This window comes from Halyomorpha halys, unplaced genomic scaffold (genome assembly GCF_000696795.3).
Source record: "Halyomorpha halys isolate HHAL.00 unplaced genomic scaffold, Hhal_1.1 Scaffold203.1, whole genome shotgun sequence".
Taxonomy (NCBI): domain Eukaryota; kingdom Metazoa; phylum Arthropoda; class Insecta; order Hemiptera; family Pentatomidae; genus Halyomorpha; species Halyomorpha halys.
The window spans coordinates 1098037-1119448 of record NW_027108332.1 but is presented as its reverse complement, the minus strand read 5'-3'; the positions used below and the strand labels follow the sequence as shown (position 1 = coordinate 1119448).

Below are 21412 nucleotides of genomic sequence, written 5' to 3'. Positions count from 1 at the left end.
ATTTTTTAAATAAATAGATTGTTACTAGCTATATTGGGTTCGGTAGATCTCTTAATATACATTCGATCAGCTGATCGCCGGATTGGCCGAAACGTCGGACTTATAAGAGAAATAAAAGGTTTTGAGACTATAATGGATAAAATTTGAATTATTTATTTAAAAAATTACCAGTCTCAAGAAAATATTAAGATTATAAATAAATAATTATTTATGTTATATACACCTATATTTATTTATATTATATTTTGGTGTTTTGAAATTATTTATTTTTATTATTTCTAGGTTGTATAATCCATTTTCATACAAATAAATAAATAAGTACAGTAATAAATGAACGTATGGTTCAATATAAGTAATAGACCTACATAAATTTGCACCAACAAGTATCATTTGTCTATATGCGAAAATACTGAGTCTTTTTAAATAGAGTTCTATCTTCTCAAACGTTATTTTACGTAGATTATATACTCAAATATTATGAACTGTGCTGTGTTGGCAGCTGGGTTTTTGCAGTGTGTGGTTGTTATGAACTAGTTTTCTCACAAATTGTTTTATTTCACGATTGAGACCAGTAGTAACAGCATTTTTCCAAAATGGGTTATGGTGATAACATGGAACTCCCCTAACAAAACGTATTATTTGACATTGATTCAAATTGATAAAATACAAAATTATTAATGGTAAATTCTAGAGAGGCCGAATTATGATGTTAGACCAGCTAGGAGGAGAGAAGGTGCATAGTGGTCGTCTCTGAGGGTCTTAACGATGATGCAGGATCTGAAGAAAATGTCTTCTTTAGTGAGGTTCAAAAAGAAGTTGATGACAGGGAAGGCTAACCCTTAATTTATGGGATTTTAACGATAGTGTTAATTTTGACTGTTGGAGTAATGTTGAGTTAAATATAATTATGTTAAATGTAATATTAAAAAAACAAAAAAAGGTATAAGAAACGAAATGTTAGCTCCGAATAGAACTTACAAGCCAAAGAACTTGGAGAGGTTATTGAGAACAAAATATGTTTTTTTCCCCTATCTGCAGGATTATCTGTGTTTTATAAACAACACTAAGTCTAAACATCATTCCTAGTGTGCTTATTCACACACTGATTCAGTTCGCTATCATTATCTCAGTCTGAAGACACAACATATTACTAATGCTTGGTTAGAGTCATGCAAGCATAGATTTCCTACTAGTAATAAGATAGTAACATAAAAGTTTTACTAATACTTGTTCCATGGCCACTTTTCAATTATTAATTTATTACATGTTTTTATACTTTCTCCCAAATTAAAAAAAAAAATTCAAATTTTATTTATTGATAAAATTAAAATATACCACAACGTTGTTAGGCAATAAGTAATAATGATAATAGATTATATTCGTACTAAAATAAAATAACATAAGAATAAAAATAAATAAATGAAAAAAAAATTACATAAAAATAAATAAAATCTCTCTCTAAATATATACAAACAGAAGGATAAAAAAAATAAACATTGTCAAACTATGTACATGAAAAAAATAAATAAATAAACTAATCACCAGTCACATTTACACTCTTATATACACTAGGAGTATTCATGATGTTGTGTTAAATGTAAAATGTTTTACCATGTTAAATGTTATAACTATAAGATTGTGAGCAGCCCTATTTGAAGTCATGTTAAACGTTAAATGCATAAGAGCCCCTAGCGGATTTTCTCAGCAACTTGTTGTATAAGCCTTTATGTCATATATAATATAACCCTCCTTCCAGACCCTTATGTTATTGTTTACTTCAGTTTTGATTTAAGTAATTAATTACAACATGCCTAGAGTGAGTGAAAAGTGGAATTTGTGTGAAAGTTTAGCTTATGAAATGAAATGAAAAAATAACTTTATTCTGGGACATATGTCTCCTAAGAATAATTACATGGTTCATATAGTGAGATTTTTATCTGGCGAGCGTTTACAAATTTTCAGATAGTAGAATGAAATTACATTGTTTTTTTTCTCAAATGTATCATTAAAATTATCCATTCTGGTTTAATAACAGGGATATGAATACCACAAACACACGAAAGAACTGAGCTGTCACAACATCAAAAATGGCGGCGATCTCAACTGGTCTATTGTGTGACGTCAATCTCCATTTAACAGACCTGGTCTCAGTTGTTATTTCGTTTTACCACGGTAAAAGAAGGCAATTTTTTTTCGATTTAACATGAGATTTTCCATTTAACACGCTTTAACATGTTAAACCAAAGATCATGAATACCCCTACTATCGACCTGAGGATCCCAGAGCCCACTCTTTCCCCCACGTATGAGAGGTAGAGCAGAGCTCTTAGAGATCCCAGCGCATCCCTCTCACCGCGTCATTGCTAATGAGCCAGTGGTGACTCCCGAATTTAGCCTCATTTATGCATATAACACTAGTTTGATTTAAGTTATAAGAAATAAAACCGAATTATCACGTTTTCGGTCCATAGCTGATGTAAATGATTCATGAAGCCAAATACAATTTATATTACATCCATTGAGATATTATATTCACTCAATTATTTATTTTTTTGAATATATTTAATTCCAAATGATCAATTATAAAGGAATTTATTTTTAACTATATACAATGAACACTGGAACGTTAAATCGGTAATTTTGTCTTTTTTAATGAGATAGAAAGCCACATACTCATGATAAATTAATTAAGTAACTGATATGATAATATGACTAGTATGGTATAATAAATAAATAATTTCTTGTAGGAAGATAGTCCGGAAGGCGGTCTCGAGTTAAGATCTCTATTTCAACTAGATGAGATCTATATTTCAGCCAGACAGCCCTGATAAAGCCCTGAAAAGTTGGTCGCAACGTTAGTTAACAGTAAATAGTTTTCTTTTACTATTTTGATACCTTTATTGGCTGCCACCCGGTTTATCTTCCTACAATCTACTTCATATGGTCAATTGTCTTCTTCCGATATAAATAATTTCTTATATAAATGGGCGATTTAAATCAAAGTTGTTAATTGCTAATTCTTTAAATTACTTTATGTGGTTTGACAGATTTTCATAGAGCACCTAGGAGGATTGTTTGGATATCAGTAGACCTTGCTACTGCGTAATCATTAATGAAAGGCATATAGAGTTCAGAAGTATTAGAGTTCCGGTGGACCAGAAGTCCAACTATCGTCTTCAGCATCAATCAGAAAGGAGATAACCGAAGGAAACAAGCCTTCCTACATTAGCCCAATCGGAGGAACCAGTCTTCAAACCTCGAGGACACTAGAGTTGAAGGGAACCAGCCATCAGGATTTGTGGGTAATGTAAAAAAAAATCATGTAGTAGCATATTCCATATGCAGAAACAACCTTGTAAAGTCCCAAATGGAAAACTTCGCCGGTATTCCTCTAAGGGCGTTAGGAGGTTGAAATAACAGAGCGCACAATTATGCGTTTACTGTTACTACAGTAAATTAACTAATTCAAGCAAGGGTGAATGCTTTTCGAAAGTGATATGAAGTTTGCTTCAAATTGGTACAGTCCTAAAATCTCCAATGCTCCAGTTTATTGGTCCTTCTACTTCTTAGTATACAGTTTAGAATATATTTGCAATAAATTACAGTTTAAGCATCTTTAAAAAATGAAATATAAACAAACTTCAACATAAAGAAATTCTATTAAAATATTGTTAAATCTATCACTTAATCATATAATTAAAACTTTTTTTCTTGATGGAAAATGATATATATTTCCAAAAAACAGTGTTCTTTAAAAAAAAAAATCATTTAATTTTTTTAAAGTGTTTTCTAAATAATTATTAAACACTAAAATATACAGAATAAAAATTGGGATTTATAAAAAATCATAACTAAATTTAATAAAAAAGAAACACCGATTACAATTATCTGGTAACTAATGTATTCTACACTTAACCACTGTTAACTGTCCCCTTCAACTAACTTCCAGGGCCCTGTTTCATAATGAAAGCTAATAGTATTAGTTCAAAATACAAGTATAGAAACAACGTATTATTTACACTAATACTTATTTTTTTCATAATAGGGAGGATTATTAGTGATATTACTGGAGTTAAAAAGCACTAAAGTACAAATTACTATTATACAAGTCAGTGTAATTGTATTAAGTTAAATCGACAAGACTAATAGTATTAGTTTGTACTTTATTATGAAGTTATAGAGTATTAGGGAGTATTAGTTAGTATTAGTTAGTATTAAGGAAGAGTTAAATGGGAAAACGTGTGAGTTATTTAGTTTTCCCAGACAATAACTGTCCTTTTCATCAGGTAGTCTGTTTATTATTCTATATATTTATAATTAGTATTGTAGGACTTATTTTTGTTACAAAATTAATAATACTATAATAATACAAATATGAAATTGCTAAACAGAAATAAACGGACAGTTTTGGTCTGGGAAAATCTCTACAGACGCCTCGGAGGATTATCAGGGATTGTTAAAGATGAGAGATTAAGAACTAATGGGTTACGATGGGTAAAGAGTTTGGAATGAAAAGACGCATATCTGTTTTGGGTCAAATCTGCAACGAATGGGATGTTAAGGTCTTTGTGGATGTGTTTATTTGTAACGTAATAAGGAGCATCAAGGATTTTACGTAGACATTGATCTAAATACCATAAATGATTTGAAACAAGTCGAGCTAGCAATTCTGAAAATGATTGCATCCAATTTGTTCAGTCAGTCCATCCGTCCTTTCATAACAATATTTTGAGCTAAAGACTTTACCAATCCATAGTTTGATTGCTCAACTCACACAGTGATATTTAAAAAATGTTTAGCGAACGGCTCAACAGACTTCCAAATTTTATGTCTTAAATTATTCAAAACAGCGAGTTTCCCCGAAAATTTGTAGTCCACCTAAAACATTCGTTCGTGTACTGTCTAGCCTGAGGTCTCAGAGGGTACAAGTATGCAGCTTTAACAATTGTTTGTGTTGAATAGACTTTCTTTATAATATTATATTGAGTATACTATCGCTTATATTTCGTAGGAATTAAAGAGAAAAAAAAACATATCGAATCCGAGAGGTCACGTAGGGATAAACTAGTGTAATTAAATTTGTTTATAATATTTTATTAATTTTTTTTTCACTGAAGGGCATGAATATGAGAATAATAAAATATTGAAAAGTCATCGAAATATAGTTGTTTATCATTGAGAGAATCTCTTCAATATATATGGAAATAAGTTACGTTTCTCTACAATCCAAGTTAATAAGGTCAATGGTATTCATGTGTTATGTTGTGTTAAGGACCTAAATATTTTTTTTTTCTCCTTATTTCCTAAACAAAACGAGAAGAAGATGCAAATGGAAAAAGAGAGAAAGGGAGAATGAGAAATAGAGGGATTTTGTCAGTCTAAATTATAACGAGAGAAGAGTCACTCACTCCTACGCTGTTCGTGAACTCCGTCCGCTTCAGTCATGGTCCTTTTCAGTCGCGGCAACACTCAACAGTCACAAATCTAGTCATCACACTTTCAACTAAAAGGCTATACGATACAACGTTGTTTCATTCATTCCATTGAAACTTAAAATAACCTACTAGATCAATGGATGTTATACCAATTTATATTTTTTAATTTTGAATGAATACAAGTGAAATAGAGAAAAAAATAATAATAGAATAACATAGAAAACAAACTTTATTTTGGGACTAGACAACTTGAGAATAACAGCAATTTACAAATAAACAGGAAACATTTTCGGCCGGAAGACTACATAAATGAATTAAATCAATATATAAATTGATATATGATTTTATTAGCATGGAAAATTCGCTAGGCTATGCAAGGTGGAAAACGAGTGAGCGTTTCCTTGAGAAAATCAAGGTTTTTCTTTTCGAATCAGCATTTAACTGTACCATTTTCATTTTTATGTATTTATTATTTGCATGTGCTATATCTTTTTATTACGCAATCCTCTTGTATCAGAATTCTTTCCTCCATAACTCTAGACCACTCGAACTCCCAATTATTTAAATTGTTCTCTGGTCTCCAGAGTAATCGAAAGTCGATGATATAAGAGCTAAATGAGTGAAAATACTTATTTTGTACACACATTTCTATCTTCATTTGTTTATGCTAATTTGTGAAAAAATGGCTTATTTATTGGTGACATAAATAACGAGGGCGTGTTATTGCTAGAAAATTGAATGTTTTTAGAGGTCCTTCAAGATATCTGATCTTTTTAGTCATTGTGACAGATGGTGGAGGAGAACAATCAGAGAACTGCTTGCAGTAAGTCAACATAACAAATAACAGTTGACTAGTAAGTCAATATAACAAATATATATTCATATTTTTTTCTTTTCTCTATCAGTGTGAGGCTATACAAGATGATTTTATTTTAATATTCCATGCAATACCGCATATTATATGTTTCTAAAGTAAAGTGTGTCCTTAAATATTATTATTCCATTGAAAACAGAAATGCTAAGTATTAGTAAAATGTATGGTTTCTTGTCAGTGCAACAATTAGAATTTCGATAAATATTGCACAATGAATTATTGGGAAGCCACCAGAAGTTTCCACAAAATAGATAAATCACCATCTTTCATATGCACTAAGTCTGTAAATAATTTAAATGTGTTTTTTAAAGATATTTAGTGATGGAAAGTGATCAAATGCAAGTTGTTGTTTTTTTTAACTATGTAAATACAGTACTTTAATATCTTACTTCAGAGGCACCGAATTGCCCACGGTGAATTGGTCGACAGGTACCTACTTTACCACTTTCCAACCAAATTATGAGTACTTCACCAATAATCATCATTGTCGAAATAAATACCCAATAATCTAAAATAATCGTTTCAAGATTATAATAGAAAAAAAATTGTTAGACCAACATCCCACAATAAAATGAATCAAAAATGATTAAGTACATATTCCTTAGCCGTCGTTTACAATTCGCTTGTAGTTGATATATATATATATATATATATATTTTTTTTTAGAATCTTCACTGTATCTCATTCTTTCCTAAAAATTAACAACAGTGACGTGGCTAGGAGAGAAGGGCTGGGATCTCTTGGAGTTCTGACATGACTTCGTTGGTTCAGAGTTCCTAAGCCTAACTGTAAATATTATATATAGGTTTGAATACGTCTTAAGATGAAATTATTTAATTTATATATATTTCTTTCTTTTTTTTGGGGGGGGGGGGTGGCGACGGTAGCTACGTGGTACCTGTCTAAAGCACCTGTCTACCAACCCAAAGGTTGTGAGTTCGACACCGGCCCTACTCGGGATTTTTCCAAGCATAAAATTATATAAAACTCACAGCCTCCCTCCTTACTTCAGGTATTGTCATATGTCAGGTCCGTTAGCCAATGGTTAACACAAACAAAAAATAGGAGTGGGAGTGACGAACCCATCCTATGAAAAACCCACGTCAAGAAACGCGCGATGATTTTCCTTAATACATCGCGCGAGGCCTTGGACCTAAAGGCCTTGGACCGAAAAAATAATATTTTTTTTAAATTTGCGTTTATATTTTTTTTTTTTAATTTTTAGTATGTCGTTTTATTGTTTTTTACTGCTATAATATTTCTTTTTTATTATTATCTTTCTATTTATTTTTCATTATTTTGTCCTGTATATATAGTATAAATGAACACTTTTACTCTTACTCCCATTACTCTTAATTATTATTATTCAATAAATAAAAAAAACGACTAAGCGTCCCATTACAAACCAATTCTTAGGTCGTTGGTTTAAACTATGAGGGCATTTTAAAGAGGAATTTAGTCCTAAGCTAAACTAGTCGTTCACGAAACTAAACTTAATCTCTGGAATAGTTGAATATGATCGTGAACCGAAGGACGACCAGATCTTTGCTCGTCTCGAAGGCTGCTGTAACCTGCATTGAACTAAAACACTGTCGGCTAGTGACGCAACATCCTTTCACCTTCCAAAGCATGAATAGGTATCTTCCGCTGCTACATTCGCACATTGGCCTCCGATGATCGAGAATCGCGATTTTTTTCTAATGTGAGCGGTACAAGTTGTAGTATACAATCCAAACGACTATTAATTAATTTAAACAAGAATATAAACAGTTCACAAATAAACCATGAGAAATTAAAGTAGGCTAAAAATATTAAAACGTACTATGCAACCATGAAACTAAAAATTTCCAGTCAAACTCAAAGTGGGAATTATTATTATATTTCGTTGTCCAATCAATAATAAAATAAATAATTTAATTACTATTAAATTTTTAAATTAAATATTACTTTAATCAATAATTATCATTAAGGTTCAGAGCATTGCGTTTCTGGTGACACAACGCCTAGAGTAGAAAAAATTTAACTTGTAAAATTATCAATTATCGTGAGCAAACATTTTTTGCTTTGAGTTGTTTCCCTGAAAATATTTGATGAAAAAAAAAAAATAAAATCATCCGATATTTGTCTTTGTACTTAGGTTGAAAGTTTTCAGTGGGTGTTAGTTTGTTTAAGGAACTATACAATATCAAATAAATTTGTAGGAACTTTATTTTATTTATTTTTAGGAAATTAATTTTCACCCTTTTTTCACAACTGAACAACGTTTCGGGGTCTTCTGCCCATTATCCAGTTCTTATTATTAATTTGTGGAAATTTGAGATTTAAGATTAAAAATCATTTTTAAATATTCTCAACAGAATTTAAGTCCTAATTTTTTTATTAACCAGCTTCTTTTCTTAACATTAATTTTTTTGCTGTTTTGAAATAATATTTACCTTTTTAAATGCACTCTCCACAAGTGAGTAGAGATAAAATGAGGGAAATGCATTCAAAAAAGCAAATATTGTATTAAAACAGTAAGCAATTGAAGATAACAAAAGAATCTAGTTAATAAAAAAATTAGGGCTTATATCCTCTTGGGAATTACTAAAAATGATTTTTAATCTTAAATCTCAAATGTCCAGAAATTAATAAGAACTGGGTAATAGTCAGAAGAGCCCGAAACGTTGTTCAGTTGTGAAAAAAAGGTAAAAATTAATTTCCTGAAAATAAATATAATAAAGTTTCAACAAATAAACCCTTTGAAATTTAATAGTTATAGTAAAACTAATTATTTTATTTTGAAAATAAATTTGTAGTTTTTCTGCATAATATTCTCCTCTTTTATATGTTTAAATTATATAATTAATTAATTATAATTATTCATCTTTAATGATTACTAACCTATCTCAACGTTCTTTTTCCGACATTAAAAATGTAAATTAAGTATGATTGTCCAAGTTAACTCTTTACGAAATAAATATACAACGTAATTTATTTCAAGAAATTGGTTTGCTAAATGTTATCATTATTTCCTCTTTATAAATTATGTATTTTTTAAATTACCGTATATCCCCTTTGATCTGTATGCATTTAATGATTATTATACATCAATCGATTTGTTTTCTCGTATAGAATAAGAACTAAAACTCATTTGTTACATAAACAATATTTAGTTCTTATTCTATACGAGAAAATGTTTTTGTCAATTTTAGTATAAGTAACTTTTGAATTTTGTAATTTATTATACAGTTAAACTCATTTGTTACATAAACAATATTAACTGTATAATAAATTACAAAATTCAAAAGTTACTTATACTAAAATTGACAAAAACATTTTTGTTAAGGAAAAATCGAGTCAGATTGTTTTTTTTAATTCTTAAATACGAAATTTAAATAATAATTTAAAATTGTAAATTCTTGAAGGATTTTTTTTTCTGCTCACGCCGATGGCCATTTCGCAACATAAGACAGTGAGAATTGTTTCAATATCAAAGGTTTTTGCCAAATATATTTTGTTTGAACTGGCTATGTAAGATAACTTTTGTTTTGTTTTCTCAAAATTCGAATTTAAGGGTTTTGAGGATAATATAAACGAATCTGAATAACTGTTTCTGAAAAAAAAAATGTTTAGCCTACTATTTTGGAAGCTATTTTTATTGTTGTTATTTTGGATGCATTTTGACTTGACAATATTTTTTTGTTATTATCATCCAAAAAAAAAAAAAAAAAATAGCGAATGGTTTTAAAATAATTCAGCCCGACTGATATTGCCAAAGGGGAATAAAATACTTTTTTATCATAAAATAAAGTTAATATTCGTTTTTAGCACCTAAAGAACCCCTAAATTCAACTGTTCAAAAGTTGTAAGTAAGTTGGATTTGATTAACATTGAAAGGAGGAATTAATTTATCAATTAATTTATGAAAATTCATATTTAAGGGTTTTAAAAGACTCTAAAACGAATCTGACTTAATTTGTCCTAAGCAAATTTTTTTTATCTACTTTACTATAAGTGACTTTTGAATTTTGTTATTTTTTATTCAGTTAAGCTCACTCAATAAATAAACAATATTTTTTCTTATTCTACACGAAAAAAACAAATCGATTGGTATATCATAACGGTTAAGTACATAAGGAGCAAAGGTGGTATACGATAATATAAAAAGTATCTAGAATATCTAAAGTATTTTTTTTCTTGGCTCCTAGGGCGCATTGTCAAGAACATATTGTCTGAGGACACGTCGAATATTTTTCAACCTAGTATAACCTAAAAAAGTTCTATTAAAATCGGCGATCCCACGTGAGTAGTCTCCCTTTGTTAGTATAAAATCAGACAGGGTTATCTTTAAGAGAACGAATTATGAACCAGTTTAAATGCTGCAAGTGCATTAAAACAAACTGAACTCAGCATTTGTTATTAAATAATTTCTTGGTGAGGGGAAAATGATTAAACAAGTGGTGTACTGCGTTTTTAAAAGTTTCTTCTTAGAAAATATTTACAAAAGTTATGACGCAAAAAATTAATAACTAGTAATTATTCTATTAAATAATAAAATTGACGCACATTAATTATTAAAAAAAATAACGAATGTATGGATGAAAATATTATGGATGGGTATTCTCGAGGCTTTTGGGGTTTGGGGATCACTTTAACTATAGCTAATTTCCAGGGGTCAGGAAAATATGTGGAACGGAGTACGGCGTTATATATGTAAGTGAAGAATAGGATGGCAGAAAAAATTTAACTTGTAAAATTATGAAACTGTCTTGTGCTTACCGTTAGCAAACATTTTTTTCTTTGAGTTGTTTCCCTGAAAATATTTAATACAAAAAAAAAATAAAAAAATAAATAAATAAAAATAATAATAATAATATTGTCCTCAGACAATATGTTCTTGATAATGCGCCCTAGGAGCCAAGAAAAAGAATACTTTAGATATTCTAGATATTTTTTATATTATCGTATTCCACCTTTGCTCCGTACGTACTTAACCGTTATTATATACCAATCGATTTGTTTCTTCTTAGAAAATAGTTACAAAAGTTATGACGCAAAAATTTAATAACTAGTAATTATTCTCTTAAATAATAAAATTGACGCACATTAATTATTTAAAAAAGTAACGAATGGATGGATGAAAATATTATTTTGTATATTTATTTTTATGTAAGGCGGGAAAATAATATTTTAAGGTAGTTACCTCTATAACGCTATGAGATTGGGTCGTTTTTCTCTATGAGAGTAGCGCACTCTCTCGGTTCAACAGATAACTTGCTCCAGCTACAACACTAAGAAAAGTTTTACATTTTTTTTTTGTTGCAACAAAATATTTTTTTTTTACTAAGTGACTACAATTTATATCAATAGTAATTAACTATAACTCGAATACTAAATTGTAGTGATTAAATAGTGAGCTAAGCCAATCTAATATGAACAAACAGCATTCAAATGCAGTTTTAGTCTTGCATTTCTTATTTGTTTATAAATAGAGAAGATGAAAACTTTCCTGCTCTCAGCATAACATATCAACTACTTGTACACATATAGCTCCGATTTTATTACAAACAGTCGGGTCCCGTTGTTTATTCATCGATACAATTAACACTTCATTCAAACACCCTTCCTTCTAGGTATGTTTCAATATGTTATTAATTACAAAAGCTCGTGTTCCACTGATATTATTTGAGGCTTTAGATTTTTAATTATCGACAAAATTACTTTTACATCCTTTTTAGCAGAACTCTAACTCTAATAGGAAAGAGAGATTGGAGGTTGATGAAGTCTTGCGTTTACAGGCCCTGGATTTAAATAAAAAAACATCAACTCACCTTTTAATTTATAAGAAAATAAATATTATTTAAAAAAATGGTGAATCGATAAATAAGTGAGTCAAATTAAAAGCAGTCTTAAATCATTATATAATTATTTCAAAAGTCAATACATGGATGTTATTTTTTAAACGTTTTAAATTTTTCTGAAGAAATCGGCGGATTTTGGATCTGTTACTTATTGCCTACAGGCCACGTTGGTCAGATCACCTTTTTCGAATCAGTTAGTGGTTTACGTACGTTTGCAAATTGTATAATTATTACTGAGTACATCATTATACTCAGAATTTAGGTGCATAATTGAAATTTTGGGTTTAAATTTTAGACTAGTTTTGATGTTTTAGATATATAAACTACGTTTTAGTCGTAGAAGTTTTTACGTACGTCATATAGGTCAGAGCTATAAGGAGAAGGTATTTGCAGGCGATGTCTATGGTGTGAGGGTATATTAAAGGTAAGAGAAAACGTAATATGAGTTACTAATCTCTTAATTTTGTCCCGCTGGGTTGGTCATTTATTTTGTTCCCTGAGGGGCGAGACAAATACTCTCAGTCCAACCTGACGTGTAAATTGTTTGACTGCAGCCCTGCCTCTCCCACATTTCTGTCACGGATGCCTTAAACAAATATGACCCTAAAGTACAGTCTAGATCTGTGGATCTTACAGATTTTCAGCGAAAAATTATATGAAAAAAATTCATTTGTGAATGAAAATGTGTGAATAGTACTACAAACCTCATTGTGATTTTTCGACCATTCATATATTTATATTTATCTAAAACATGCAATCGCACAATGATATAAACAATTAAAACCATTTCTATTTATGTTTTGAATACAACGTGAACTATTCGCATACCGGTACATTCGACACCAGACAGCAACAACTGAAAAAGACAGGAGACAATCCGGCTACAAAAAATGAACAAAGACGTTCGAGAACTTGTGTGTATGCGGGAAAAAAAACTGACATCCGGAGACAGGTTTATAGTACGGCCAGGTGACTGGGTAGCAAATCCCTCCGCTCTGGCTATAACTTCAAGGGTTACACCATTCACAACGCTTTCATGCCTTCTGTTCATAGCCCTGATTCTGTCCCTTACTTATCCCGAGAAAAAAAAAAAATCTAATATATATTGTGAGGCAAATAGGTCTAGAGGATATTTCAAATTCTTGACAGTACCACACTGTACCACTAAGTATAAATAAATGATCACATGTAATCACTAAAATGTAAGAAAATAATTCTACAGATAGGTATAAATTACCTTAAAACGAAATTTACATACCTCCATTTTTTTTTTTCATTATAACGTAAAGTTTCAGGGTAAAAAAAATGTACTTTGACTCTTTAGAAACACTTTTTTAAAGTAATTAAAAATCCTTAACGATTAGGAAAAATTATTTTAGAAGACTACAATGTTTAGTTAGAATAAATATAGCTGAATAGCTTTCAAACGATAATACGTTATGATTTATTGCAATATCACTTCACACAGCCTTAAGCGATGGGAACAGTCACCTATCTAAAGTTATTTATAGCTACGTTGCAAAAGGATAGTACAGAATCTTTTTATGGCAACTAAAGCGGTTAAGATGAAAGTTATTTCTCAAGGCACTGAACAAAACTGAAAACTATGATATATCAACAATTTTACCGGACAACAGGAATTAAGAGTCAGAATAGAGGTCAAATTTTGGAATTTCAAAATTGGGAAAAATCGTTTTACCAGATTTACGTTTAGAGAAACTATTAGAACAATATTTCGGATATTAAACGAAATATTTTTACAAAAGCTAAACTTTTTATAATTGTTAATAAATAACTCATAAACTATATGCCGGCCAGAATAGTTCCGTTTCTTTTTTTTCTAAACATCCACAGTTTTCCTATCATTACGATTATTTGTGCAAAGCTTAATGAACAATTAAGCAAAATAAATTTATCAGCTTTCATTTCAGCCCAAAAGAGAATGTTTACAAGACTTTATTTTTTAAATCACACACAAAAAAAAATTGAAAAAAGGGATTTGAAAGAAAAAAAGTTATTCAAGTCTCAATTATTGTTTTTATTAAATTATAATAATAGTATTAATTATTAAATAATGTTTTGAGCAAAATCATGTTTATTCTGTACACCCGATTATCATTTTATAGTTGTCCTTTTTATTAAGATTTTATAATTACAATTTGAATACTTTTTTTTCCAATTGTTTACTGAGAATGTTTAATCTGTATGGTTCCTTTAAAAATGACAGATAAAAAAAAAAACACTGAAAAATAGAGTTTAAGAATAAAAAAAAAAAAAAAACAACAAGAAAAATATACAAGTAGTGATTATTAATTTTTTGTTTAAACTTAATTAATAAATTAAAAATGCAAACCGGGGCATTATATATTTATTCATTTTATTAAAATTTACTAATTGCATCTTCAACAATTTTTTTTTTGCAAATTCAACAACTGTATAAAAAAAAAAAATGACTTCTTGACATAAAATTATTTGTATCTAAGTTAAGTCTCATCAAATAATCTTTATTGTTACTTTAAATGCCCACGTTTCAGCCATCTTCAAGGACAATCTTGAATAAAGATTTACACCTTACATCCAATAATACAATTTTTTTTGCAGGCTATTCTCCCAGATCAATAAATTTAGTCAAAACCAACCTACTTTGTGACCCTTCCACTAAAATTTAAAAACCTCCAATTTATTTATTGATATTTACAACTGTATACATATATACACATCAAGTAAATTTGCTGTAAGTGATATTATGACATGATACAAACATGTGGAGAATCTACCCATTGATAGAACTCCAAAAACAGTTCAATAGGAGAAGATCTCGTGGTCATCTTCTTTTCAGACGCCTAGGAGGATTATTAGGCGGTGAAGAAGAAACCCGGTTAGAAACGAGTTGGTTTGGGTGGTTGGGAAGTTTATTATGGAAGGATTGGTATCTGGTTCTGGCCAAATACCCAAAAAGGGGACATTGAGGTCCTGATGGATGATTTGATTTGTGACAAAGTAAGGAGCATGAAGGATTTCGGACTGTAAGGATTGGATTCGAGAGGAATTAGATGGTTTAGTGGACCCCCATAGCTCAATTCCGTATGTCCAGATAATTAAATTTATTGAAATTCAAATAATACCCTATATATATTTCATAAATTACATGTAGAAAAATACAGCCGATAGGTTGAGTATTCGCTAAGTTAGAACATCCATCATACCAAAATGATATTTTTACTAAAGATCACGAAATCAGGGTTTACAAACCACTATGATGCGGGTCGAAACAGTAACAACAATTTTAAATAATAATGATCAAATAATTTACAATTGTAATCTCTTGCTCAAGAGCCATTTGAAGCATGCGATTGGAAGAAATAACTACGTTCTATTATCTACCTTCACATGATTATCAGAAGTGCAAATTAAAGCATTAAGTTTATAACGGGATCTCCATTACCACATGTAGATCGTAAAAGTTAATTAATCTAGAATTGCTATCATTCTAATCGTACTTATATGATCCTTTCATCAAGCTCAGCTTAAGTGATGAAAATATTATAATACAGAATTCCAAAAGTATATCAGACAGTTGATATTAAACGTCTCTCATAATCTTACAAAAGATAGTAATTTTGACCAAACGTTTTAAAATATGCAGGATGTTTCAGTGTTAAATGTCCTAACTGAAAATATGAATTAAAGTTCACAAAACAAGAATCAAATTCTCCATGAAGGTATGTCATTTTTTTTAGAAAGAATTTATTCGTTGATAGGTATTATAATCTGCCACAACGTTGTTGAGCAATAAGTGATAGTGATAACTGATCACATTCATACTGAAATATTAAAAAATAAAATAAGAATAAGAATAAAAATAAATAAATGGAAAAAAAAGAATTTACATAAAAATAAATATAATTTCTCTCTAAATATACATAAACAGAAGGATGAATAAAATGATCATAATTGGTAGCACTCTAATGACATTTTTAAATTAGCAGGTCTCGTGACCATCTTATTTTCAGCCGCCTCGGAGGATTGTCAGGATTGGAAGAGGAAGCAAGGTTAGAAACTAGTTGGATTGGGTGGTTAGGGAGTTTATAATGAAAAGATTAGTATTTGGTACGGGCTGGATCGGTTACATATAGAATGTTAAGGTCCTAATGCATGATTTTATTTGTAACAAAGTAAGGAGCATTGAGGATTTTGGATTGTAAGGTGGTTGAGTGTCAGTTTTAGGGCACAAATCGAAGGGCGCTTGTTCTGTATCTACACGTTTGTGTGCAGTTAACCTTGTTTATTACTGACAACAGATTAATATTTGTGATCTATGTGTTTAATTAATCAAAGAATTTCAACAACCTTCAAATAAAAAAAATTATATCCATTTTAAGATTGTATATTTTAAAATTCAGTATAAATACTTTGTTTAAAGTCCTGTAAATTACCGTTAACAGTTTATATTTTATTTAACACGTCACAAATAAATAAAGTTTATGAAGATATTACATGTTTGGGTAATTAAATTAAAAAATATAGAATGGAAGTCGGATTTATTATTATTTGCTTAATTTTTAGGTGCCGTATACAACTACAGAGTTAGAGGCACCGTATTCTGGATTTCGTGGTTACATTTCTCGATACAGGTTGTTCTCTTTTAGGAACTTAAACAAATTTTTCCAATTTTCTGGCACTAAGGCTTGACGTTATCCCCGGAGGCCAAAAGAGGTTCTTGATGATTCCAGACGCCAATAGTGTTCCAGGATATGCTCTATCGTCAGAGTACATTTAGTTATACAACTATAACATGTCAGTGAGGATTTATTTCAAGAAGGTGCATGTGTGTTAATCTTGTTATGATGGATTGTTCACGGCGATTTTCGATAATTGGCGGTAGTGGTTGAGTATCACCAAGTATTGTCTTCATTTTACTTGTTTCAGGTACCTTGGACCAAAAACAGTGCCATGCTTCCTTGCATTGAGTCAGAACCGATTTATGGTAACCATACAAGTTACAATCGGGCACTGGAAATAGGATGCATGCTTCTTTGGCAGCTGTGTCAGCCAGTTCGTTTCCCTTTATACCTGCATGACTGGGTACCCACAGGAGATTTATTTTTTTGTGTGTTTTATTGATTAAAGTTATGATGGAAAAAAAATTGGGGTTGAGCGAAATTTTGAATAGCCTTGAGGCTCGAGTAAGAATCACTACAGATCACAATGGAGGAGCCATTTACCTCATGTGCTAGCGTTAATGACTAATAGATTACATATAACTCGGAGGAAAACGGATTTATATGAATTAATATTACTATGAATTTTTATTTACCTATCTTTACTTTGTTCAGGAGTAAATCAATGTGATCAAATACAAAATCAGGTGCAATGGCCGAAAAAAGTCAAAAGAACAAAACAAGCGTGTGGATACCGGCGTTTGTTACTTCCTTTGATTACTAAGCATTTGTATGAGTCTTTGATTTGCGGGGTGGCAAACGTGTAGATCTAGCAATATATTATCCAATGATTGATTTAGCAGAATTAATAATTTTGACACGTACCCCAGCCTGGCAGTTATTAGTTTTTTGCAGTTCGAAATTGTTCTAGTGGGGCAACATTAAAAAATCACAAAGATATTTCTCATCAGTTATAATAAAATGTATGATCACAGACTCAACATTCTTTATTAATTCATTTAAAACTCCGAAGGTTTGAGTTTATGGCCAGAAAAGTGAATCAATAAAGAATGCCGAGACATATATTTTATTAAAATTGAGAAATTACAGTATACATACAAAATATTTTTCATCTCATATTGATGCTCCTCTAACAATTTTTAGTATACAGATATTATCCTGACAGAAGACCGGAAATGGCTATAGCAGCGCATCATTGAACAAATGGGATGCTATTATAGAGAGGCGCCGAAAGTAATGCCGGCACCTGTTGAAGACATCTCTATATCCTCTTAGTAAAAGAGCCCAAGAGGGAAAGATAGGCTGTTATTTCACCCCAATTTTTTATTACTTTAATGAAAACTATGTATAATAACTAGTCCAAATTTATGAGTCTGCCAAGTATATGTAGGGGAATCAAAAATGGCGGCTGTTTCGAAACGTTAAAAATAATTAATTTTTTATTTGGAGCTCTATATCTTTTAAACTTCCAACAACACTAGAAAATCTAAGAGAAGTTCATTTAGAGTAAATTTCCTAAAATATAAGCCCTAATAGAGCTATTTACGTTTAATAGTTCTAAGAATATAGGTTTTAAAAAAGTAATATTTCATAAAAATGTTGAACAGAATGTACTGAAAGATCAGTAGTTACTGAATTTATTTTTCAAAATCTATATCTCAAAAACCAGTTGATGTACCAAAGTCTGTTAGCACAAATTAAAGCTAGTTTAATGGGCTAAAAATATAAAAATAAATTGATTTATAGTTGCTCGGACAAATTTTCATGTGCCAAATTTATATTCATATGTGAATATAATAAAAACTACTACCCTAATGATGAAGATATGTGTCTTAAACTACTTTATAGTTAGTTAAATTTCCTTTATTTTGAGTGCTGGCAGACATATGTACGTCTTATGGGTCCAGAGATATATTTTTTCAAAAATCAAACATTTTATCCGTACAACTAGAAATTAACAGTTTGTGAATTTATTTTGACAAATATCATAAAAACTAATACTCCTACAAAGATAAACGTTATAAACTATTTTATAGTAAATTTAACTAGCTTTGATTTGATAGCTAGCAGAAATCTGTACATCCTATGGTTTCTGAAATAAAGTTTTTCATAAATCAAACTTATCGTCCGAACTACTATAAATCAATTTATTTTAGAAAATATCATGAAAACTACTATTCCTGCAAAGGTAAAGGTCATCAACTACTTTATAGTTCGTTAAACTAGCCTTAATTTGAGTGCTAATAGACATCTATACGTCGCATAGTTCGTGAGATATAGATTTATCAAAATAAATTAACTAACTACTAATCTTTCAGTAGATTTTTAAGAAATGTTGCTTTTTAAAATGCTGTATCTCGAGAACTATTGGACGTAAATAGCTCTATTAGGACTAATATTTCAGAAAATTTACTCTTCTTTAAATAATGCTCTTTTAGATTTTCTAGTGTTGTTAAACTCTGAACTCTGAACTCTGAACCAAGTTGTGGAGGAAAGGACTCCAGAAGATCCCGGCGCTTCTCTCTCAACCGGTTATAACGAAAATAGAAAGGAAAAAAAACATTCTTAATATGTGTACATTTTCCATTGTTATAATAATTCAAACCGTTTGCATCTGAGTCTTTGAGAGGAAAACGATGCATCATTAAAAGTCAGCAAACAATATTTTTGAATTCACAAATTTGAGCTCTGCTTCATTAGGAAGTTCGAAAAGGAACGCTTAAAGTATAGTAACAGTTCCGAATAACAGAACTTATTAAAATTGTTAATAATAAAGAGAATAAATATATATAAGGGGATAAATATATGTAAATAAGAGAGGGAACACGAAAATTAAAAAAAATATGAGAGAGTAAACAATACAGGGGATTAGCTCAAAGGTTCAAAAGAATTTAAACAGAGGAAAACTTTAATAATGAATATACAAAAATATATGTTTTACTTGACAATAGGCCTAAAGATATAACGATTGTTGTAATAGATATTAGTTTAAGAAAAATTGTTATTACATTGATACATGATTGGTTTTATAGACATTTGATAAATTAATTATAAGGCTGTTGTAACTATTACAACAGTTATGTAGTTAGGAAGTGATATTTTTAAAGAATATCTTGAAGACAAGGAAATATCCCGAAACGTCATGAGAAACTAAATAATTAAAGGAAAAGAATACAGCAATGTTTGCTGATAGATTTTTATTACTGGGTAAGAAGTTAGAAAAACTGTCTAAATGTTTATTTTATTTGAAAAGGTGGAAACTTCTCTATTGTCTTATTTCTGAAGCCATTTGAATACTAATAAATTATTTCTTTTTTCAACTCAACCAATAAGGAGTGTCCTTTTGGGCTTTCTGTAGTCCGGGGAGTTGAGGCGTAGGTCTTTGTAACCAGGGAACTGCAGCGGTACCGGTTCCAATCCGACCTGGAAAGTCGACATTTCTGTGGCTGTACCACAACTGATCCAGTTTAACAAGGAATAGTTATACATTTTTGTTTTAATATATTCCTTGTAAGCTTTAGTGTATTTTGTATAAACAATTACTATACTTACAAAAAAGTTTATAATAAATATTATAAAACTATTACTGAATGTAACATTTAGTGTTGTTACTGGCATTTTCGTACGCAAACGTTCTTAAGAGGGGTAAATTTGGTTCTCACAAGATTATATTGGCTGTTATCTTTTTACCGAAACTATTTTTATAAAAAAAAGAAACAGAACAAAAAGAGACGAAGTGGAAGTAAACGTAAATATCGGTAAAATCTGTGGTAAATGATAAAAAATCATAGTAATAATAACCTATAAATTCAACTTTCGATATAAAATTTTTATCATGCTTGTTAATTTATTTATCTAGATATTTAATGAGCAATTTGAGCTATGCTAAAAAAAAAGCTTAAGTTAATTGACAAGATTTGAAACAATGAATGTGCACAAAATTGATATAATTTTAAGATAAACCATCTTAAACTGGAGTTAATTATTTATTTCTAAGATTAGAGAAATTCTTTAATTAATTAAAACACCGAGGGAACAAATATTTATGAGCTAGCAGTTCTAAAACAATACTTTTATACTAATACACTCTTTTATTTTAGCCCAAACTGACATACGATGGATCTGCCACAAATTCAGGACAACTTGTACCAGCCAATCCAAATAACCTATCCACACTCTTGCACATACGCAAATTTATCATAGTTAGGCAAATTTGTAGCAGCGTCTTTAAAACATAGTAAAGACACATTGAATAGGAATGAATGAAGGAAGTTGTGTAGGAACCAAGTTTTTAGGATATAGGTAACCTTGTGGTATGGTTTGCTCATGATTGACAACAGTTGGCCGAACACCCGGCAGACCAGGTGCGAGACTACCTGTTCAACGGCTGTTCCCTCTTGGCCAACTTACCACGGCCATACTCTTCCTTTCTGTAAATGTCTGGCACACACAGAATGATCCGAACAGATCAGGTGAAGGCTACAAAACCTATTTTGACATTAACAACTTTCAAATAAATAATAAGTAGAAAAAATTATAATGACATATATTATTTTTGGAACATTAAAAAAAAAAAAAA

General features: G+C 30.2%; 1 long non-coding RNA gene across 1 annotated transcript in view; it reads right to left on the bottom strand.

Moving 5' to 3' along the window:
• LOC136795595 (uncharacterized) overlaps positions 1–6997 on the bottom strand; it is a 131686-nt gene extending 124689 nt beyond the window's left edge. The window contains exon 1 of the long non-coding RNA XR_010843213.1: positions 6984–6997. This is a non-coding gene — a long non-coding RNA (uncharacterized lncRNA). The remainder of the gene's footprint in view (positions 1–6983) is intronic.
• Between the last annotated feature and the right edge of the window lie 14415 nt (positions 6998–21412).